This window comes from Schistocerca gregaria, unplaced genomic scaffold (genome assembly GCF_023897955.1).
Source record: "Schistocerca gregaria isolate iqSchGreg1 unplaced genomic scaffold, iqSchGreg1.2 ptg000248l, whole genome shotgun sequence".
Taxonomy (NCBI): domain Eukaryota; kingdom Metazoa; phylum Arthropoda; class Insecta; order Orthoptera; family Acrididae; genus Schistocerca; species Schistocerca gregaria.
The window spans coordinates 1576771-1602162 of NW_026061757.1; positions in this window are offsets into that span (position 1 = coordinate 1576771).

Here is a 25392-nt window from a genome sequence, read left to right on the forward strand (position 1 = left end):
GTTAGCAGGTTGACAAGAGACGTGTGGGAGCGGCGACATATTCTAGAAGAAAAGCGCTAGTGCTGTGCACATAGCATTCTTCACACCGAATGTATCTACGTACAGTGGACGACTGGGTGGATATTTCGCATTTTATGTAAGTTGCAGTTACATCTTTAAATACTTTTATATTACACATTAAGAACTCTGTTGATAATTACACAATCTTATGACTTTGGAGTGCTCTTATGTATGCCTAGCAGGTTGAAAAGAGACGTGTGGGATCGGAGTCATATTCTAGAAGAAAAGCGCTAGTGCTGTGCTCATAGCATTCTTCACACCGAATGTATCTACGTACAGTGGACGACTGAGTGGATATTTCGTATTTTTGTAAGTTGCAGCTACATCTATAAATACTTTTATATTACACATTATAATACTGTTGAAAATTACACAATCTTATGACTTTGGAGTGCTGTTATGTATGCATTCTCTTCGTTAGCAGGTTGACAAGAGACGTGTGGGAGCGGCGACATATTCTAGAAGAAATGCGCTAGTGCTGTGCACATAGCATCCTTCACACCGAATGTATCTACGTACAGTGGACGACTGAGTGGATATTTCGTATTTTTGTAAGTTGCAGCTACGTCTTTAAATATTATTATATTACACATTAAGAACACTGTTGAAAATTACACAATCTTATGACTTTGGAGTGCTCTTATGTATGCATTTTCTTCGTTAGCAGGTTGACAAGAGACGTGTGGGAGCGGCGACATATTCTAGAAGAAAAGCGCTAGTGCTGTGCACATAGCATTCTTGACACCGAATGTATCTACGTACAGTGGACGACGGAGTGGATATTTCGTATTTTTATAAGTTGCAGCTACATCTTTAAATACTTTTATATTACACTTTAAGAACACTGTAAAAAATTACACAATCTTATGACTTTGGAGTGCTCTTATGTATGCATTTTCTTCGTTAGCAGGTTGACAAGAGACGTGTGGGAGCGGCGACATATTCTAGAAGAAAAGCGCTAGTGCTGTGCACATAGCATTCTTCACACCGAATGTATCTACGTACAGTGGACGACTGAGTGGATATTTCGCATTTTATGTAAGTTGCAGTTACATCTTTAAATACTTTTATATTACACATTAATAACTCTGTTGATAATTACACAATCTTATGACTTTGGAGTGCTCTTATGTATGCATTTTCTTCGTTAGCAGGTTGACAAGAGACGTGTGGGATCGGAGTCGTATGCTAGAAGAAAAGCGCTAGTCCTGTGCACATAGCATTCTTCACACCGAATCTATCTACGTACAGTGGACTACTGAGTGAACATTTCGTATTTTTGTAAGTTGCAGCTACATCTTCAAATACTTTTATACTACATATTAAGAACACTGTTGAAAATTACACAATCTTATGACTTTGGAGTGCTCTTATTTTTTTTTTCTTCGTTAGCAGGTTGACAAGAGACGTGTGGGATCGGAGTCATATTCTAGAAGAAAAGCGCTAGTGCTGTGCACATAGCATTCTTCACACCTAATGTATCTACGTACAGTGGACTACTGAGTGAACATTTCGTATTTTTGTAAATTGCAGCTACATCTTCAAATACTTTTATACTACATATTAAGAACACTGTTGAAAATTACACAATCTTATGACTTTGGAGTGCTCTTATGTATGCATTTTCTTCGTTAGCAGGTTGACAAGAGACGTGTGGGAGCGGCGACATATTCTAGAAGAAAAGCGCTAGTGCTGTGCACATAGCATTCTTCACACCGAATGTATCTACGTACAGTGGACGACTGAGTGGATATTTCGCATTTTATGTAAGTTGCAGTTACATCTTTAAATACTTTTACATTACACATTAAGAACACTGTTGAAAATTACACAATCTTATGACTTTGGAGTGCTCTTATGTATGCATTTTCTTCGTTAGCAGGTTGACAAGAGACGTGTGGGATCGGAGTCATATTATAGAAGAAAAGCGCTGGTGCTGCGCACATAGCATTCTTCACACTGAATGTATCTACGTACAGTTTACGACTGAGTGGATATTTCGTATTTTTGTAAGTTGCAGCTACATCTATAAATACTTTTACATTACACATTAAGAACACTGTTGAAAATTACACAATCTTATGACTTTGGAGTGCTCTTATGTATGCATTTTCTTCGTTAGCAGGTTGACAAGAGACGTGTGGGATCGGAGTCATATTATAGAAGAAAAGCGCTGGTGCTGCGCACATAGCATTCTTCACACTGAATGTATCTACGTACAGTTTACGACTGAGTGGATATTTCGTATTTTTGTAAGTTGCAGCTACATCTATAAATACTTTTACATTACACATTAAGAACACTGTTGAAAATTACACAATCTTATGACTTTGGAGTGCTGTTATGTATGCATTCTCTTCGTTAGCAGGTTGACATGAGACGTGTGGGAGCGGCGACATATTCTAGAAGAAAAGCGCTAGTGCTGTGCACATAGCATTCTTCACACCGAATGTATCTACGTACAGTGGACGACTGAGTGGATATTTCGTATTTTTGTAAGTTGCAGCTACATCTTTAAATATTTTTATATTACACATTAAGAACACATTTGAAAATTACACAATCTTATGACTTTGGAGTGCTCTTATGTATGCATTTTCTTCGTTAGCAGGTTGACAAGAGACATGTGGGATCGGAGTCATATTCTAGAAGAAAAGCGCTAGTGCTGTGCACATAGCATTCTTCACACCTAATGTATCTACGTACAGTGGACTACTGAGTGAACATTTCGTATTTTTGTAAATTGCAGCTACATCTTCAAATACTTTTATACTACATATTAAGAACACTGTTGAAAATTACACAATCTTATGACTTTGGAGTGCTCTTATGTATGCATTTTCTTCGTTAGCAGGTTGACAAGAGACGTGTGGGAGCGGCGACATATTCTAGAAGAAAAGCGCTAGTGCTGTGCACATAGCATTCTTCACACCGAATGTATCTACGTACAGTGGACGACTGAGTGGATATTTCGCATTTTATGTAAGTTGCAGTTACATCTTTAAATACTTTTATATTACACATTAAGAACTCTGTTGATTATTACACTATCTTATGACTTTGGAGTGCTCTTATGTATGCATTTTCTTCGTTAGCAGGTTGACAAGAGACGTGTGGGAGCGGCGACATATTCTAGAAGAAAAGCGCATTCTTCACACCGAATGTATCTACGTACAGTGGACGACTGAGTGGATATTTCGTATTTTTGTAAGTTGCAGCTACATCTTTAAATACTTTTATATTACACATTAAGAACACTGTTAAAAATTACACAATCTTATGACTTTGGAGTGCTGTTATGTATGCATTCTCTTCGTTAGCAGGTTGACAAGAGACGTGTGGGAGCGGCGACATATTCTAGAAGAAAAGCGCTAGTGCTGTGCACATAGCATTCTTCACACCGTATGTATCTACGTACAGTGGACGACTGAGTGGATATTTCGTATTTTTGTAAGTTGCAGCTACATCTTTAAATATTTTTATATTACACATTAAGAACACTGTTGAAAATTACACAATCTTATGACTTTGGAGTGCTCTTATGTATGCATTTTCTTCGTTAGCAGGTTGACAAGAGACGTGTGGGAGCGGCGACATATTCTAGAAGAAAAGCGCTAGTGCTGTGCACATAGCATTCTTCACACCGAATGTATCTACGTACAGTGGACGACTGGGTGGATATTTCGCATTTTATGTAAGTTGCAGTTACATCTTTAAATACTTTTATATTACACATTAAGAACACTGTTGATAATTACACAATCTTATGACTTTGGAGTGCTCTTATGTATGCATAGCAGGTTGACAAGAGACGTGTGGGATCGGAGTCATATTCTAGAAGAAAAGCGCTAGTGCTGTGCTCATAGCATTCTTCACACCGAATGTATCTACGTACAGTGGACGACTGAGTGGATATTTCGTATTTTTGTAAGTTGCAGCTACGTCTTTAAATATTATTATATTACACATTACGAACACTGTTGAAAATTACACAATCTTATGACTTTGGAGTGCTCTTATGTATGCATTTTCTTCGTTAGCAGGTTGACAAGAGACGTGTGGGAGCGGCGACATATTCTAGAAGAAAAGCGCTAGTGCTGTGCACATAGCATTCTTCACACCGAATGTATCTACGTACAGTGGACGACTGAGTGGATATTTCGTATTTTTATAAGTTGCAGCTACATCTTTAAATACTTTTATATTACACTTTAAGAACACTGTTGAAAATTACACAATCTTATGACTTTGGAGTGCTCTTATGTATGCATTTTCTTCGTTAGCAGGTTGACAAGAGACGTGTGGGAGCGGCGACATATTCTAGAAGAAAAGCGCTAGTGCTGTGCACATAGCATTCTTCACACCGAATGTATCTACGTACAGTGGACGACTGAGTGGATATTTCGCATTTTATGTAAGTTGCAGTTACATCTTTAAATACTTTTATATTACACATTAATAACTCTGTTGATAATTACACAATCTTATGACTTTGGAGTGCTCTTATGTATGCATTTTCTTCGTTATCAGGTTGACAAGAGACGTGTGGGAGCGGCGACATATTCTAGAAGAAAAGCGCTAGTGCTGTGCACATAGCATTCTTCACACCAAATGTATCTACGTACAGTGGACGACTGAGTGGATATTTCGCATTTTATGTAAGTTGCAGTTACATCGTTAAATACTTTTATATTACACATTAATAACTCTGTTGATAATTACACAATCTTATGACTTTGGAGTGCTCTTATGTATGCATTTTCTTCGTTAGCAGGTTGACAAGAGACGTGTGGGATCGGAGTCATATGCTAGAAGAAAAGCGCTAGTCCTGTGCACATAGCATTCTTCACACCGAATGTATCTACGTACAGTGGACTACTGAGTGAACATTTCGTATTTTTGTAAGTTGCAGCTACATCTTCAAATACTTTTATACTACATATTAAGAACACTGTTGAAAATTACACAATCTTATGACTTTGGAGTGCTCTTATTTTTTTTTTCTTCGTTAGCAGGTTGACAAGAGACGTGTGGGATCGGAGTCATATTCTAGAAGAAAAGCGCTAGTGCTGTGCACATAGCATTCTTCACACCGAATGTATCTACGTACAGTGGACGACTGAGTGGATATTTCGCATTTTATGTAAGTTGCAGTTACATCTTTAAATACTTTTATATAACACATTAATAACTCTGTTGATAACTACACAATCTTATGACTTTGGAGTGCTCTTATGTATGCATTTTCTTCGTTAGCAGGTTGACAAGGGACGTGTGGGATCGGAGTCATATGCTAGAAGAAAAGCGCTAGTGCTGTGCACATTGCATTCTTCACACCGAATGTATCTACGTACAGTGGACTACTGCGTGAACATTTCGTATTTTTGTAAGTTGCAGCTACATCTTCAAATACTTTTATACTATATATTAAGAACACTGTTGAAAATTACACAATCTTATGACTTTGGAGTGCTCTTATGTATGCATTTTCTTCGTTAGCAGGTTGACAAGAGACGTGTGGGATCGGAGTCATATTCTAGAAGAAATGCGCTAGTGCTGTGCACATAGCATTCTTCACACCGAATGTATCTACGTACAGTGGACGACTGAGTGGATATTTCGTATTTTTGTAAGGTTCAGCTACAACTTTAAATACTTTTATATTACACATTAAGTACACTGTTGAAAATTACAAAATCTTATGACTTTGGAGTGCTCTTATGTGTGCATTTTCTTCGTTAGCATGTTGACAAGAGACGTGTGGGAGCGGCGACATATTCTAGAAGAAAAGCGCTAGTGCTGTGCACATAGCATTCTTCACACCAAATGTATCTACGTACAGTGGACGACTGAGTGGATATTTCGCATTTTATGTAAGTTGCAGTTACATCTTTAAATACTTTTATATTACACATTAATAACTCTGTTGATAATTACACAATCTTATGACTTTGGAGTGCTCTTATGTATGCATTTTCTTCGTTAGCAGGTTGACAAGAGACGTGTGGGATCGGAGTCATATGCTAGAAGAAAAGCGCTAGTGCTGTGCACATAGCATTCTTCACACCGACTGTATCTACGTACAGTGGACTACTGAGTGAACATTTCGTATTTTTGTAAGTTGCAGCTACATCTTCAAATACTTTTATACTACATATTAAGAACACTGTTGAAAATTACACAATCTTATGACTTTGGAGTGCTCTTATGTATGCATTTTCTTCGTTAGCAGGTTGACAAGAGACGTGTGGGATCGGAGTCATATTCTAGAAGAAAAGCGCTAGTGCTGTGCACATAGCATTCTTCACACCGAATGTATCTACGTAAAGTGGACGACTGAGTGGATATTTCGTATTTTTCTAAGTTGCAGCTACATCTTTAAATACTTTTATATTACACATTAAGTACACTGTTGAAAATTACAAAATCTTATGACTTTGGAGTGCTCTTATGTATGCATTTTCTTCGTTAGCAGGTTGACAAGAGACGTGTGGGAGGGGCGACATATTCTAGAAGATAAGCGCTAGTGCTGTGCACATAGCATTCTTCACACCGAATGTATCTACGTACAGTGGACGACTGAGTGGATATTTCGTATTTTTGTAAGTTGCAGCTACATCTTTAAATACTTTTATATTACACATTAAGAACACTTTTGAAAATTACACAATCTTATGACTTTGGAGTGCTGTTATGTATGCATTTTCTTCGTTAGCAGGTCGACAAGGGACGTGTGGGAGCGGCGACATATTCTAGAAGAAAAGCGCTAGTGCTGTGCACATAGCATTCTTCACACCGAATGTATCTACGTACAGTGGACGACTAAATGGATATTTCGCATTTTATGTAAGTTGCAGTTACATCTTTAAATACTTTCATATTACACATTAAGAACTCTGTTGATAATTACACAATCTTATGACTTTGGAGTGCTCTTATGTATGCATTTTCTTCGTTAGCAGGTTGACAAGAGACGTGTGGGAGCGGCGACATATTATAGAAGAAAAGCGCTGGTGCTGCGCACATAGCATTCTTCACACTGAATGTATCTACGTACAGTGGACGACTGAGTGGATATTTCGTATTTTTGTAAGTTGCAGCTACATCTATAAATACTTTTATATTACACATTAATAACACTGTTGAAAATTACACAATCTTATGACTTTGGAGTGCTGTTATGTATGCATTCTCTTCGTTAGCAGGTTGACAAGAGAAGTGTGAGAGCGGCGACATATTCTAGAAGAAAAGCGCTAGTGCTGTGCACATAGCATTCTTCACACCGAATGTATCTACGTACAGTGGACGACTGAGTGGATATTTCGTATTTTTGTAAGTTGCAGCTACATCTTTAAATACATTAAGAACACTGTTGAAAATTACACAATCTTATGACTTTGGAATGCTCTAATGTATGCATTTTATTCGTTATCAGGTTGACAAGGGACGTGTGGAAGCGGCGACATATTCTAGAAGACTATCGCTAGTGCTGTGCACATAGCATTCTTGACACCGAATGTATCTACGTACAGTGGAAGACTGAATTGATATTTCGATTTTTTGTAAGTTACAGCTCCGTGTTTAAATACTTTTATATTACACGTTAAGAATACAGATGAAAAATGCACAATCTTGTAACTTTTGAGTGCTCCAATATATGCATGTTCTTCGTTAGCAGGTTGAAAAGAGACGTGTAGGAGCAGCGACATATTCTAGAAGAAATTATCTAGTGCTGTGCACATTGCATTCTTGACACCTAATGTATCTACGTACAGTGGACGACTGAGTGGATATTTCGTATTTTTGTAAGTTGCAGCTACATGTTTAAATACTTTTATATTACACATTAAGAACACTGTTGAAAATTACACAATCTTATGACTTTGGAGTGCTCTTATGTATGCATTTTCTTGGTTAGCAGGTTGACAAGAGACGTGTGGGAGCGGCGACATATTCTAGAAGAAAAGCGCTAGTGCTTTGCACATAGCATTCTTCACACCGACTGTATCTACGTACAGTGGACGACTGAGTGGATATTTCGTATTTTTGTTAAGTTGCAGCTACATCTTTAAATACTTTTATATTACACATTAAGAACACTGTTGAAAATTACACAATCTTATGACTTTGCAGTGCTCTTATGTATGCATTTTCTTCGTTAGCAGGTTGACAAGAGACGTGTGGGAGCGGTGACGTATTCTAGAAGAAAAGCGCTAGTGCTGTGCACATAGCTTTCTTCACACCGAATGTATCTATGTACAGTGGAAGACTGAATTGATATTTCGATTTTTTGTAAGTTACAGCTCCGTGTTTAAATACATTTATATTACACTTTAAGAATACTGATGAAAAATGCACAATCTTGTAAGTTTTGAGTGCTCTAATATATGCATGTTCCTCGTTAGCAGGTTGACAAGAGACGTGTAGGATCAGCGACATATTCTAGAAGAAAATATCTAGTGCTGTGCACATTGCATTCTTGACACCTAATGTATCTACGTACAGTGGACGACTGAGTGGATATTTCGCATTTTTGTAAGTTGCAGCTACATCTGTAAATACTTTTATATTACACATTAAGAACACTGTTGAAAATTACACAATCTTATGACTTTGGAGTGCTCTTATGTATGCATTTTCTTCGTTAGCAGGTTGACAAGAGACGTGTGGGAGCGGCGACATATTCTAGAAGAAAAGCGCTAGTGCTGTGCACATAGCATTCTTGACACCGAATGTATCTACGTACAGTGAACGACTGAGTGGATATTTCGTATTTTTATAAGTTGCAGCTACATCTTTAAATAATTTTATATTACACATTAAGAACACTGTTGAAAATTACACAATCTTATGACTTTGGTATGCTCTAATGTATGCATTTTATTCATTATCAGGTTGACAAGGGACGTGTGGAAGCGGCGACATATTCTAAAAGACTATCGCTATTGCTGTGCACATAGCATTCTTGACACCGAATGTATCTACGTACAGTGGAAGACTGAATTGATATTTCGATTTTTTGTAAGTTACAGCTCCGTCTTTAAATACTTTTATATTACACGTTACGAATACTGATGAAAAGTGCACAATCTTGTAACATTTGAGTGCTCTAATATATGCATGTTCTTCGTTAGCAGGCTGACAAGTCACGTGTAGGAGCAGCGACATATTCTAGAAGAAAATATCTATAGCTGTGCGCATTGCATTCTTGACACCTAATGTATCTACGTACAGTGGACGACTGAGTGGATATTTCGTATTTTTGTAAGTTGCAGCTACATCTTTAAATACTTTTATATTACACATTAAGAACACTGTTGAAAATTACACAATCTTATGACTTTGTAATGCTCTAATGTATGCATTTTATTCGTTATCAGGTTGACAAGGGACGTGTGGAAGCGGCGACATATTCTAGAAGACTATCGCTAGTGCTGTGCACATAGCATTCTTGACACCGAATGTATCTACGTACAGTGGAAGACTGAATTGATATTTCGATTTTTTGCAAGTTACAGCTCCGTGTTTAAATACTTTTATATTACACGTTAAGAATACTGATGAAAAATGCACAATCTTGTAAGTTTTGAGTGCTCCAACATATGCATGTTCTTCGTTAGCAGGTTGAAAAGAGACGTGTAGGAGCAGCGACATATTCTAGAAGAAAATATCTAGTGCTGTGCACATTGCATTCTTGACACCTAATGTATCTACGTACAGTGGACGACTGAGTGGATATTTCGTATTTTTGTAAGTTGCAGCTACATGTTTAAATACTTTTATATTACACATTAAGAACACTGTTGAAAATTACACAATCTTATGACTTTGGAGTGCTCTTATGTATGCATTTTCTTGGTTAGCAGGTTGACAAGAGACGTGTGGGAGCGGCGACATATTCTAGAAGAAAAGCGCTAGTGCTTTGCACATAGCATTCTTCACACCGACTGTATCTACGTACAGTGGACGACTGAGTGGATATTTCGTATTTTTGTTAAGTTGCAGCTACATCTTTAAATACTTTTATATTACACATTAAGAACACTGTTGAAAATTACACAATCTTATGACTTTGCAGTGCTCTTATGTATGCATTTTCTTCGTTAGCAGGTTGACAAGAGACGTGTGGGAGCGGTGACGTATTCTAGAAGAAAATCGCTAGTGCTGTGCACATAGCTTTCTTCACACCGAATGTATCTACGTACAGTGGAAGACTGAATTAATATTTCGATTTTTTGTAAGTTACAGCTCCGTGTTTAAATACATTTATATTACACTTTAAGAATACTGATTAAAAATGCACAATCTTGTAAGTTTTGAGTGCTCTAATATATGCATGTTCTTCGTTAGCAGGTTGACAAGAGACGTGTACGACCAGCGACATATTCTAGAAGAAAATATCTAGTGCTGTGCACATTGCATTCTTGACACCTAATGTATCTACGTACAGTGGACGACTGAGTGGATATTTCGCATTTTTGTAAGTTGCAGCTACATCTGTAAATACTTTTATATTACACATTAAGAACACTGTTGAAAATTACACAATCTTATGACTTTGGAGTGCTCTTATGTATGCATTTTCTTCGTTAGCAGGTTGACAAGAGACGTGTGGGATCGGCGACTTATTATAGAAGAAAAGCGCTGGTGCTGTGCACATAGCATTCTTCACACTGAATGTATCTACGTACAGTGGACGACTGAGTGGATATTTCGTATTTTTGTACGTTGCAGCTACATCTATAAATACTTTTATATAACACATTAAGAACACTGTTGAAAATTACACAATCTTATGACTTTGGAGAGCTGTTATGTATGCATTTTCTTCGTTAGCAGGTTGACAAGAGACGTGTGGGAGCGGCGACATATTCTAGAAGAAAAGCGCTAGTGCTGTGCACATAGCATCCTTCACACCGAATGTATCTACGTACAGTGGACGACTGAGTGGATATTTCGTATTTTTGTAAGTTGCAGCTACATCTTTAAATACTTTTGTATTACACATTAAGAACACTGTTGAAAATTACACAATCTTATGACTTTGGAGTGCTCTTATGTATGCATTTTCTTCGTTAGCAGGTTGACAAGGGACGTGTGGGAGCGGCGACATATTCTAGAAGACTATCGCTAGTGCTGTGCACATAGCATTCTTGACACCGAATGTATCTACGTACAGTGGAAGACTGAATTGATATTTCGATTTTTTGCAAGTTACAGCTCCGTGTTTAAATACTTTTATATTACACGTTAAGAATACTGATGAAAAATGCACAATCTTGTAACTTTTGAGTGCTCCAATATATGCATGTTCTTCGTTAGCAGTTTGAAAAGAGACGTGTAGGAGCAGCGACATATTCTAGAAGAAAATATCTAGTGTTGTGCACATTGCATTCTTGACACCTAATGTATCTACGTACAGTGGACGACTGAGTGGATATTTCGTATTTTTGTAAGTTGCAGCTACATCTTTAAATACTTTTATATTACACATTAAGAACACTGTTGAAAATTACACAATCTTATGACTTTGGAGTGCTCTTATGTGTGCATTTTCTTGGTTAGCAGGTTGACAAGAGACGTGTGGGAGCGGCGACATATTCTAGAAGAAAAGCGCTAGTGCTTTGCACATAGCATTCTTCACACCGACTGTATCTACGTACAGTGGACGACTGAGTGGATATTTCGTATTTTTGTTAAGTTGCAGCTACATCTTTAAATACTTTTATATTACACATTAAGAACACTGTTGAAAATTACACAATCTTATGACTTTGCAGTGCTCTTATGTATGCATTTTCTTCGTTAGCAGGTTGACAAGAGACGTGTGGGAGCGGTGACGTATTCTAGAAGAAAAGCGCTAGTGCTGTGCACATAGCTTTCTTCACACCGAATGTATCTACGTACAGTGGAAGACTGAATTAATATTTCGATTTTTTGTAAGTTACAGCTCCGTGTTTAAATACATTTATATTACACTTTAAGAATACTGATTAAAAATGCACAATCTTGTAAGTTTTGAGTGCTCTAATATATGCATGTTCTTCGTTAGCAGGTTGACAAGAGACGTGTACGACCAACGACATATTCTAGAAGAAAATATCTAGTGCTGTGCACATTGCATTCTTGACACCTAATGTATCTACGTACAGTGGACGACTGAGTGGATATTTCGCATTTTTGTAAGTTGCAGCTACATCTGTAAATACTTTTATATTACACATTAAGAACACTGTTGAAAATTACACAATCTTATGACTTTGGTATGCTCTAATGTATGCATTTTATTCATTATCAGGTTGACAAGGGACGTGTGGAAGCGGCGACATATTCTAGAAGTCTATCGCTAGTGCTGTGCACATAGCATTCTTGACACAGAATGTATCTACGTACAGTGGAAGACTGAATTGATATTTCGATTTTTTGTAAGTTACAGCTCCGTGTTTAAATTCTTTTATATTACACGTTAAGAATACTGATGAAAAATGCACAATCTTGTAACTTTTGAGTGCTCTAATATATGCATGTTCTTCGTTAGCAGGTTGACAAGAGACGTGTAGGAGCAGCGACATATTGTAAAAGAAATTATCTAGTGCTGTGCACATAGCATTCTTGACACCTAATGTATCTATGTACAGTGGACGACTGAGTGGATATTTCGTATTTTTGTAAGTTGCAGCTACATCTTTAAATACTTTTATATTACACATTAAGAACACTGTTGAAAATTACACAATCTTATGACTTTGGAGTGCTCTTATGTATGCATTTTCTTCGTTAGCAGGTTGACAAGAGACGTGTGGGAGCGGCGACATATTCTAGAAGAAAAGCGCTAGTGCTCTGCACATAGCATTCTTCACACCGACTGTATCTACATACAGTGGACGACTGAGTGGATATTTCGTATTTTTGTAAGTTGCAGCTATATCTTTAAATATTTTTATATTACACATTAAGTACACTGTTGAAAATTACACAATCTTATGACTTTGGAGTGCTCTTATGTATGCATTTTCTTCGTTAGCATGTTGACAAGAGACGTGTGGGATCGGTGACTTATTATAGAAGGAACGCGCTGGTGCTGTGCACATAGCATTCTTCACACTGAATGTATCTACGTACAGTGGACGACTGAGTGGATATTTCGTGTTTTTGTAAGTTGCAGCTACATCTATAAATACTTTTATATAACACATTAAGAACACTGTTGAAAATTACACAATCTTATGACTTTGGAGTGCTGTTATGTATGCATTTTCTTCGTTAGCAGGTTGACAAGAGACGTGTGGGAGCGGCGACATATTCTAGAAGAAAAGCGCTAGTGCTGTGCACATAGCATTCTTCACACCGAATGTATCTACGTACAGTGGACGACTGAGTGGATATTTCGCATTTTTGTAAGTTGCAGCTACATCTTTAAATACTTTTATATTACACATTAAGAACACTGTTGAAAATTACACAACCTTATGACTTTGGAGTGCCCTTATGTATGCATTTTCTTCGTTAGCAGGTTGACAAGAGACGTGTGGGAGCGGCGACTTATTCTAGAAGAAAAGCGCTGGTGCTGTGCACATAGCATTCTTCACACCGAATGTATCTACGTACAGTGGACGACTGAGTGGATATTTCGTATTTTTGTAAGTTGCAGCTACATCTATAAATACTTTTATATTACACATTAAGAACGCTGTTGAAAATTACACAATCTTATGACTTTGCAGTGCCCTTATGTATGCATTTTCTCCGTTAGCAGGTTGACAAGAGGCGTGTGATAGCGGCGACATATTATAGAAGAAAAGCGCTAGTGCTGTGCACATAGCATTCTTCACACCGAATGTATCTACGCACAGTGGACGACTGAGTGGATATTTCGTATTTTTGTAAGTTGCAGCTACATCTTTAAATACTTTTATATTACACATTAAGTACACTGTTGAAAATTACACAATCTTATGACTTTGGAGTGCTCTTACGTATGCATTTTCTTGGTTAGCAGGTTGACAAGAGACGTGTGGGAGCGGCGACATATTCTAGAAGAAAAGCGCTAGTGCTGTGCACATAGCATTCTTCACACCGAATGTATCTACGTACAGTGGACGACTGAATGGATATTTCGTATTTTTGTAAGTTGCAGCTACATCTTTAAATACTTTTATATTACACATTAAGAACACTGTTGAAAATTACACAATCTTATGACTTTGGAGTGCTCTTATGTATGCATTTTCTTCGTTAGCAGGTTGACAAGAGACGTGTTTGAGCGGCGACATATTCTAGAAGAAAAGCGCTAGTGCTGTGCACATAGCATTCTTCACACCGAATGTATCTACGTACAGTGGACGACTGAGTGGATATTTCGTAATTTTGTAAGTTGCAGCTACATCTTTAAATACTTTGATATTACGCATTAAGATCACTGTTGAAAGTTACACAATCTTATGACTTTGGAGTGCTCTTATCAATGCAATTTCTTCGTTAGCAGGTTGACAAGAGACGTGTGGGAGCGGCGACATTTTCTAGAAGAAAAGCGCTAGTGCTGTGCTCTTAGCATTCTTGACACCTAATGTATCTATGTACAGTGGACGACTGAGTGGATATTTCGTATTTTTGTAAGTTGCAGCTACATCTTTAAATACTTTTATATTACACATTAAGAACACTGTTGAAAATTACAGAATCTTATGACTTTATAGTGCTCTTATGTATGCATTTTCTTCGTTAGCAGGTTGACAAGAGACGTGTGGGAGCGGCGACATATTCTAGAAGAAAAGCGCTAGTGCTCTGCACATAGCATTCTTCACACCGACTGTATCTACATACAGTGGACGACTGAGTGGATATTTCGTATTTTTGTAAGTTGCAGCTATATCTTTAAATACTTTTATATTACACATTAAGAACACTGTTGAAAATTACACAATCTTATGACTTTGGAGTGCTCTTATGTATGCATTTTCTTCGTTAGCAGGTTGACAAGAGACGTGTGGGATCGGCGACTTATTCTAGAAGAAAAGCGCTAGTGCTGTGCACATAGCATTCATCACACTGAATGTATCTACGTACAGTGGACGACTGAGTGGATATTTCGTATTTATGTAAGTTGCAGCTACATCTATAAATACTTTTATATAACACATTAAGAACACTGTTGAAAATTACACAATCTTATGACTTTGGAGTGCTGTTATGTATGCATTTTCTTCGTTAGCAGGTTGACAAGAGACGTGTGGGAGCGGCGACATATTCTAGAAGAAAAGCGCTAGTGCTGTGCACATAGCATTCTTCACACCGAATGTATCTACGTACAGTGGACGACTGAGTGGATATTTCGTATTTTTGTAAGTTGCAGCTACATCTTTAAATACTTTTATATTACACATTAAGAACACTGTTGAAAATTACACAATCTTATGACTTTGGAGTGCTCTTATGTATGCATTTTCTTCGTTAGCAGGTTGACAAGGGACGTGTGGGAGCGGCGACATATTCTAGAAGAAAAGCGCTAGTGCTGTGCACATAGCATTCTTGACACCGAATGTACCTACGTACAGTGGAAGACGTAGTTGATATTTCGATTTTTTGTAAGTTACAGCTCCGTGTTTAAATACTTTTATAATACACGTTAAGAATACTGGTGAAAAATGCACAATCTTGTAACTTTTGCGTGCTCTAATATATGCATGTTCTTCGTTAGCAGGTTGACAAGAGACGTGTAGGAGCAGCGACATATTGTAAAAGAAATTATCTAGTGCTGTGCACATAGCAGTCTTGACACCTAATGTATCTATGTACAGTGGACGACTGAGTGGATATTTCGTATTTTTGTAAGTTGCAGCTACATCTTTAAATACTTTTATATTACACATTAAGAACACTGTTGAAAATTACAGAATCTTATGACTTTATAGTGCTCTTATGTATGCATTTTCTTCGTTAGCAGGTTGACAAGAGACGTGTGGGAGCGGCGACATATTCTAGAAGAAAAGCGCTAGTGCTCTGCACATAGCATTCTTCACACCGACTGTATCTACATACAGTGGACGACTGAGTGGATATTTCGTATTTTTGTAAGTTGCAGCTATATCTTTAAATACTTTTATATTACACATTAAGAACACTGTTGAAAATTACACAATCTTATGACTTTGGAGTGCTCTTATGTATGCATTTTCTTCGTTAGCAGGTTGACAAGAGACGTGTGGGATCGGCGACTTATTATAGAAGAAAAGCGCTGGTGCTGTGCACATAGCATTCTTCACACTGAATGTATCTACGTACAGTGGACGACTGAGTGGATATTTCGTATTTTTGTAAGTTGCAGCTACATCTTTAAATACTTTTATATAACACATTAAGAACACTGTTGAAAATTACACAATCTTATGACTTTGGAGTGCTGTTATGTACGCATTTTCTTCGTTAGCAGGTTGACAAGAGACGTGTGGGAGCGGCGACATATTCTAGAAGAAAAGCGCTAGTGCTGTGCACATAGCATTCTTCACACCGAATGTATCTACGTACAGTGGACGACTGAGTGGATATTTCGTATTTTTGTAAGTTGCAGCTACATCTTTAAATACTTTTATATTACACATTAAGAACACTGTTGAAAATTACACAATCTTATGACTTTGTAGTGCCCTTATGTATGCCTTTTTTTCGTTAGCAGGTTGACAAGAGGCGTGTGATAGCGGCGACATATTATAGAAGAAAAGCGCTAGTGCTGTGCACATAGCATTCTTCACACCGAATGTATCTACGCACAGTGGACGACTGAGTGGATATTTCGTATTTTTGTAAGTTGCAGCTACATCTTTAAATACTTTTATTTTACACATTAAGAACACTATTGAAAATTACACAATCATATGACTTTGGAGTGCTCTTATGTATGCATTATCTTCGTTAGCAGGTTGACAAGTGACGTGTGGGAGCGGCGACATATTCTAGAAGAAAAGCGCTAGTGCTGTGCACATAGCATTTTTCACACCGAATGTATCTACGTACAGTGGACGACTGAGTGGATACTTCGTATTTTTGTAAGTTGCAGCTACATCTTCAAATACTTTTATATTACACATTAAGAACACTGTTGAAAATTACACAATCATATGACTTTGGAGTGCTCTGATGTATGCATTTTCTTCAGTAGCAGGTTGACAAGAGACGTGTGGGAGCGGCGACATATTCTAGAAGAAAAGCGCTAGTGCTGTGCACATAGCATTCTTCACACCGAATGTATCTACGTACAGTTGACGGCTGAGTGGATATTTCGTATTTTTCTAAGTTGCAGCTACATCTTTAAATCTTTTATATTACACATTAAGAACACAGTTGAAAATTACACAATCTTATGACTTCGGAGTGCTCTTATGTATGCATTTTCTTCGTTAGCAGGTTGACAAGAGACGTGTGGGAGCGGCGACATATTCTAGAAGAAAAGCGCTAGTGCTGTGCACATAGCATTCTTGACACCGAATGTATCTACGTACAGTGGAAGACTGAATTGATATTTCGATTTTTTGTAAGTTACAGCTCCGTGTTTAAATACTTTTATAATACACGTTAAGAATACTGGTCAAAAATGCACAATCTTGTAACTTTTGCGTGCTCTAATATATGCATGTTCTTCGTTAGCAGGTTGACAAGAGACGTGTAGGAGCAGCGACATATTGTAGAAGAAAATATCTAGTGCTGTGCACATAGCATTCTTGACAAATAATGTATCTATGTACAGTGGACGACTGAGTGGATATTTCGTATTTATGTACGTTGCAGCTACATCTATAAATACTTTTATATAACACATTAAGATCACTGTTGAAAATTACACAATCTTATGACTTTGGAGTGCTGCTATGTATGCATTTTCTTCGTTAGCAGGTTGACAAGAGACGTGTGGGAGCGGCGACATATTCTAGAAGAAAAGCGCTAGTGCTGTGCACATAGCATTCTTCACACCGAATGTATCTACGTACAGTGGACGACTGAGTGGATATTTCGTATTTTTGTAAGTTGCAGCTACATCTTTAAATACTTTTATATTACACATTAAGAACACTGTTGAAAATTACACAATCTTATGACTTTGGAGTGCTCTTATGTATGCATTTTCTTCGTTAGCAGGTTGACAAGGGACGTGTGGGAGCGGCGACATATTCTAGAAGAAAAGCGCTAGTGCTGTGCACATAGCATTCTTGACACCGAATGTATCTACGTACAGTGGAAGACTGAATTGATATTTCGATTTTTTGTAAGTTACAGCTCCGTGTTTAAATACTTTTATAATACACGTTAAGAATACTGGTGAAAAATGCACAATCTTGTAACTTTTGCGTGCTCTAATATATGCATGTTCTTCGTTAGCAGGTTGACAAGAGACGTGTAGGAGCAGCGACATATTGTAAAAGAAATTATCTAGTGCTGTGCACATAGCATTCTTGACACCTAATGTATCTATGTACAGTGGACGACTGAGTGGATATTTCGTATTTTTGTAAGTTGCAGCTACATCTTTAAATACTTTTATATTACACATTAAGAACACTAATGAAAATTACACAATCTTATGACTTTGGAGTGCTCTTATGTATGCATTTTCTTCGTTAGCAGGTTGACAAGTGACGTGTAGGAGCGGCGACATATTCTAGATGAAAAGCGCTAGTGCTCTGCACATAGCATTCTTCACACCGACTGTATCTACATACAGTGGACGACTGAGTGTATATTTCGTATTTTTTTCTAAGTTGCAGCTACATCTTTAAATACTTTTATATTACACATTAAGTACACTGTTGAAAATTACAGAATCTTATGACTTTGGAGTGCTCTTATGTATGCATTTTCTTCGTTAGCAGGTTGACAAGAGACGTGTGGTAGCGGCGACATATTCTAGAAGAAAAGCGCTAGTGCTGTGCACATAGCATTCTTCACACTGAATGTATCTACGTACAGTGGACGACTGAGTGGATATTTCGTATTTTTGTAAGTTGCAGCTACATCTTTAAATACTTTTATATTACACATTAAGAACACAGTTGAAAATTACACAATCTTATGACTTTGGAGTGCTCTTATGTATGCATTTTCTTCGTTAGCAGGTTGACAAGAGACGTGTGGGAGCGGCGACATATTCTAGAAGAAAAGCGCTAGTGCTCTGCACATAGCATTCTTCACACCGACTGTATCTACATACAGTGGACGACTGAGTGGATATTTCGTATTTTTGTAAGTTGCAGCTATATCTTTAAATACTTTTATATTACACATTAAGAACACTGTTGAAAATTACACAATCTTATGACTTTGGAGTGCTCTTATGTATGCATTTTCTTCGTTAGCAGGTTGACAAGAGACGTGTGGGATCGGCGACTTATTATAGAAGAAAAGCGCTGGTGCTGTGCACATAGCATTCTTCACACTGAATGTATCTACATACAGTGGACGACTGAGTGGATATTTCGTATTTTTGTAAGTTGCAGCTACATCTTTAAATACTTTTATATAACACATTAAGAACACTGTTGAAAATTACACAATCTTATGACTTTGGAGTGCTGTTATGTACGCATTTTCTTCGTTAGCAGGTTGACAAGAGACGTGTGGGAGCGGCGACATATTCTAGAAGAAAAGCGCTAGTGCTGTGCACATAGCATTCTTCACACCGAATGTATCTACGTACAGTGGACGACTGAGTGGATATTTCGTATTTTTGTAAGTTGCAGCTACATCTTTAAATACTTTTATTTTACACATTAAGAACACTGTTGAAAATTACACAATCATATGACTTTGGAGTGCTCTTATGTATGCATTTTCTTCGTTAGCAGGTTGACAAGGGACGTGTGGGTGCGGCGACATATTCTAGAAGAAAAGCGCTAGTGCTGTGCACATAGCATTCTTGACACCGAATGTATCTACGTACAGTGGAAGACTGAATTGATATTTCGATATTTTGTAAGTTACAGCTCCGTGTTTAAATACTTTTATAATACACGTTAAGAATACTGGTGAAAAATGCACAATCTTGTAACTTTTGCGTGCTCTAATATATGCATTTTCTTCGTTAGCAGGTTGACAAGAGACGTGTGGGAGCGGCGACTTATTCTAGAAGAAAAGCGCTGGTGCTGTGCACATAGAATTCTTCACACCGAATGTATCTACGTACAGTGGACGACTGAGTGGATATTTCGTATTTTTGTAAGTTGCAGCTACATCTATAAAGACTTTTATATTACACATTAAGAACACTGTTGAAAATTACACAATCTTATGACTTTGTAGTGCCCTTATGTATGCATTTTCTCCGTTAGCAGGTTGACAAGAGGCGTGTGATAGCGGCGACATATTATAGAAGAAAAGCGCTAGTGCTGTGCACATAGCATTCTTCACACCGAATGTATCTACGCACAGTGGACGACTGAGTGGATATTTCGTATTTTTGGAAATTGCAGCTACATCTTTAAATTCTTTTATATTACACATTAAGAACACTGTTGAAAATTACACAATCTTATGACTTTGGAGTGCTCTTATGTATGCATTTTCTTCGTTAGCAGGTTGAAAAGTGACGTGTGGGAGCGGCGACATATTATAGAAGAAAAGCGCTGTTGCTGCGCACATAACATTCTTCACACTGAATGTATCTACGTACAGTGGACGACTGAGTGGATATTTCGTATTTTTGTAAGTTGCAGCTACATCTATAAATACTTTTATATTACACATTAAGAACACTATTGAAAATTACACAATCATATGACTTTGGAGTGCTCTTATGTATGCATTATCTTCGTTAGCAGGTTGACAAGAGACGTGTGGGACGGGCGACATATTCTAGAAGAAAAGCGCTAGTGCTGTGCACATAGCATTCTTCACACCAAATGTATCTACGTACAGTGGACGACTGAGTGGATACTTAGTATTTTTGTAAGTTGCAGCTACATCTTTAAATACTTTTATATTACACATTAAGAACACTGTTGAAAATTACACAATCTTATGACTTTGGAGTGCTCTGATGTATGCATTTTCATCAGTAGCAGGTTGACAAGAGACGTGTGGGAGCGGCGACATATTCTAGAAGAAAAGCGCTAGTGCTGTGCACATAGCATTCTTCACACCGAATGTATCTACGTACAGTTGACGACTGAGTGGATATTTCGTATTTTTCTAAGTTGCAGCTACATCTTTAAATACTTTTATATTACACATTAAGAACACAGTTGAAAATTACACAATCTTATGACTTCGGAGTGCTCTTATGTATGCAATTTCTTCGTTAGCAGGTTGACAAGGGACGTGTGGGAGCGGCGACATATTCTAGAAGAAAAGCGCTAGTGCTGTGCACATAGCATTCTTGACACCGAATGTATCTACGTACAGTGGAAGACTGAATTGATATTTCGATTTTTTGTAAGTTACAGCTCCGTGTTTAAATACTTTTATAATACACGTTAAGAATACTGGTCAAAAATGCACAATCTTGTAACTTTTGCGTGCTCTAATATATGCATGTTCTTCGTTAGCAGGTTGACAAGAGACGTGTAGGAGCAGCGACATATTGTAGAAGAAAATATCTAGTGCTGTGCACATAGCATTCTTGACACCTAATGTATCTATGTACAGTGGACGACTGAGTGGATATTTCGTATTTTTGTACGTTGCAGCTACATCTATAAATACTTTTATATAACACATTAAGAACACTGTTGAAAATTACACAATCTTATGACTTTGGAGTGCTGCTATGTATGCATTTTCTTCGTTAGCAGGTTGACAAGAGACGTGTGGGATCGGAGTCATATTCTAGAAGAAAAGCGCTAGTGCTGTGCACATAGCATTCTTCACATCGAATCTATCTACGTACACTGGACTACTGAGTGAATATTTCGTATTTTTGTAAGTTGCAGCTACATCTATAAATACTTTTATATTACACATTAAGAACACTGTTGAAAATTACACAATCTTATGACTTTGGAGTGCTCTTATGTATGCATTTTCTTCGTTAGCAGGTTGACAAGGGACGTGTGGGAGCGGCGACATATTCTAGAAGAAAAGCGCTAGTGCTGTGCACATAGCATTCTTGACACCGAATGTATCTACGTACAGTGGAAGACTGAATTGATATTTCGATTTTTTGTAAGTTACAGCTCCGTGTTTAAATACTTTTATAATACACGTTAAGAATACTGGTGAAAAATGCACAATCTTGTAACTTTTGCGTGCTCTAATATATGCATGTTCTTCGTTAGCAGGTTGACAAGAGACGTGTAGGAGCAGCGACATATTGTAAAAGAAATTATCTAGTGCTGTGCACATAGCATTCTTGACACCTAATGTATCTATGTACAGTGGACGACTGAGTGGATATTTCGTATTTTTGTAAGTTGCAGCTACATCTTTAAATACTTTTATATTACACATTAAGAACACTAATGAAAATTACACAATCTTATGACTTTGGAGTGCTCTTATGTATGCATTTTCTTCGTTAGCAGGTTGACAAGTGACGTGTAGGAGCGGCGACATATTCTAGATGAAAAGCGCTAGTGCTCTGCACATAGCATTCTTCACACCGACTGTATCTACATACAGTGGACGACTGAGTGTATATTTCGTATTTTTCTAAGTTGCAGCTACATCTTTAAATACTTTTATATTACACATTAAGTACACTGTTGAAAATTACAGAATCTTATGACTTTGGAGTGCTCTTATGTATGCATTTTCTTCGTTAGCAGGTTGACAAGAGACGTGTGGTAGCGGCGACATATTCTAGAAGAAAAGCGCTAGTGCTGTGCACATAGCATTCTTCACACTGAATGTATCTACGTACAGTGGACGACTGAGTGGATATTTCGTGTTTTTGTAAGTTGCAGCTACATCTTTAAATACTTTTATATTACACATTAAGAACACAGTTGAAAATTACACAATCTTATGACTTTGGAGTGCTCTTATGTATGCATTTTCTTCGTTAGCAGGTTGACAAGAGACGTGTGGGAGCGGCGACATATTCTAGAAGAAAAGCGCTAGTGCTCTGCACATAGCATTCTTCACACCGACTGTATCTACATACAGTGGACGACTGAGTGGATATTTCGTATTTTTGTAAGTTGCAGCTATATCTTTAAATACTTTTATATTACACATTAAGAACACTGTTGAAAATTACACAATCTTATGACTTTGGAGTGCTCTTATGTATGCATTTTCTTCGTTAGCAGGTTGACAAGAGACGTGTGGGATCGGCGACTTATTATAGAAGAAAAGCGCTGGTGCTGTGCACATAGCATTCTTCACACTGAATGTATCTACATACAGTGGACGACTGAGTGGATATTTCGTATTTTTGTAAGTTGCAGCTACATCTTTAAATACTTTTATATAACACATTAAGAACACTGTTGAAAATTACACAATCTTATGACTTTGGAGTGCTGTTATGTACGCATTTTCTTCGTTAGCAGGTTGACAAGAGACGTGTGGGAGCGGCGACATATTCTAGAAGAAAAGCGCTAGTGCTGTGCACATAGCATTCTTCACACCGAATGTATCTACGTACAGTGGACGACTGAGTGGATATTTCGTATTTTTGTAAGTTGCAGCTACATCTTTAAATACTTTTATTTTACACATTAAGAACACTGTTGAAAATTACACAATCATATGACTTTGGAGTGCTCTTATGTATGCATTTTCTTCGTTAGCAGGTTGACAAGGGACGTGTGGGTGCGGCGACATATTCTAGAAGAAAAGCGCTAGTGCTGTGCACATAGCATTCTTGACACCGAATGTATCTACGTACAGTGGAAGACTGAATTGATATTTCGATATTTTGTAAGTTACAGCTCCGTGTTTAAATACTTTTATAATACACGTTAAGAATACTGGTGAAAAATGCACAATCTTGTAACTTTTGCGTGCTCTAATATATGCATTTTCTTCGTTAGCAGGTTGACAAGAGACGTGTGGGAGCGGCGACTTATTCTAGAAGAAAAGCGCTGGTGCTGTGCACATAGAATTCTTCACACCGAATGTATCTACGTACAGTGGACGACTGAGTGGATATTTCGTATTTTTGTAAGTTGCAGCTACATCTATAAAGACTTTTATATTACACATTAAGAACACTGTTGAAAATTACACAATCTTATGACTTTGTAGTGCCCTTATGTATGCATTTTCTCCGTTAGCAGGTTGACAAGAGGCGTGTGATAGCGGCGACATATTATAGAAGAAAAGCGCTAGTGCTGTGCACATAGCATTCTTCACACCGAATGTATCTACGCACAGTGGACGACTGAGTGGATATTTCGTATTTTTGGAAATTGCAGCTACATCTTTAAATTCTTTTATATTACACATTAAGAACACTGTTGAAAATTACACAATCTTATGACTTTGGAGTGCTCTTATGTATGCATTTTCTTCGTTAGCAGGTTGAAAAGTGACGTGTGGGAGCGGCGACATATTATAGAAGAAAAGCGCTGTTGCTGCGCACATAACATTCTTCACACTGAATGTATCTACGTACAGTGGACGACTGAGTGGATATTTCGTATTTTTGTAAGTTGCAGCTACATCTATAAATACTTTTATATTACACATTAAGAACACTATTGAAAATTACACAATCATATGACTTTGGAGTGCTCTTATGTATGCATTATCTTCGTTAGCAGGTTGACAAGAGACGTGTGGGACGGGCGACATATTCTAGAAGAAAAGCGCTAGTGCTGTGCACATAGCATTCTTCACACCAAATGTATCTACGTACAGTGGACGACTGAGTGGATACTTAGTATTTTTGTAAGTTGCAGCTACATCTTTAAATACTTTTATATTACACATTAAGAACACTGTTGAAAATTACACAATCTTATGACTTTGGAGTGCTCTGATGTATGCATTTTCTTCAGTAGCAGGTTGACAAGAGACGTGTGGGAGCGGCGACATATTCTAGAAGAAAAGCGCTAGTGCTGTGCACATAGCATTCTTCACACCGAATGTATCTACGTACAGTTGACGACTGAGTGGATATTTCGTATTTTTCTAAGTTGCAGCTACATCTTTAAATACTTTTATATTACACATTAAGAACACAGTTGAAAATTACACAATCTTATGACTTCGGAGTGCTCTTATGTATGCAATTTCTTCGTTAGCAGGTTGACAAGGGACGTGTGGGAGCGGCGACATATTCTAGAAGAAAAGCGCTAGTGCTGTGCACATAGCATTCTTGACACCGAATGTATCTACGTACAGTGGAAGACTGAATTGATATTTCGATTTTTTGTAAGTTACAGCTCCGTGTTTAAATAC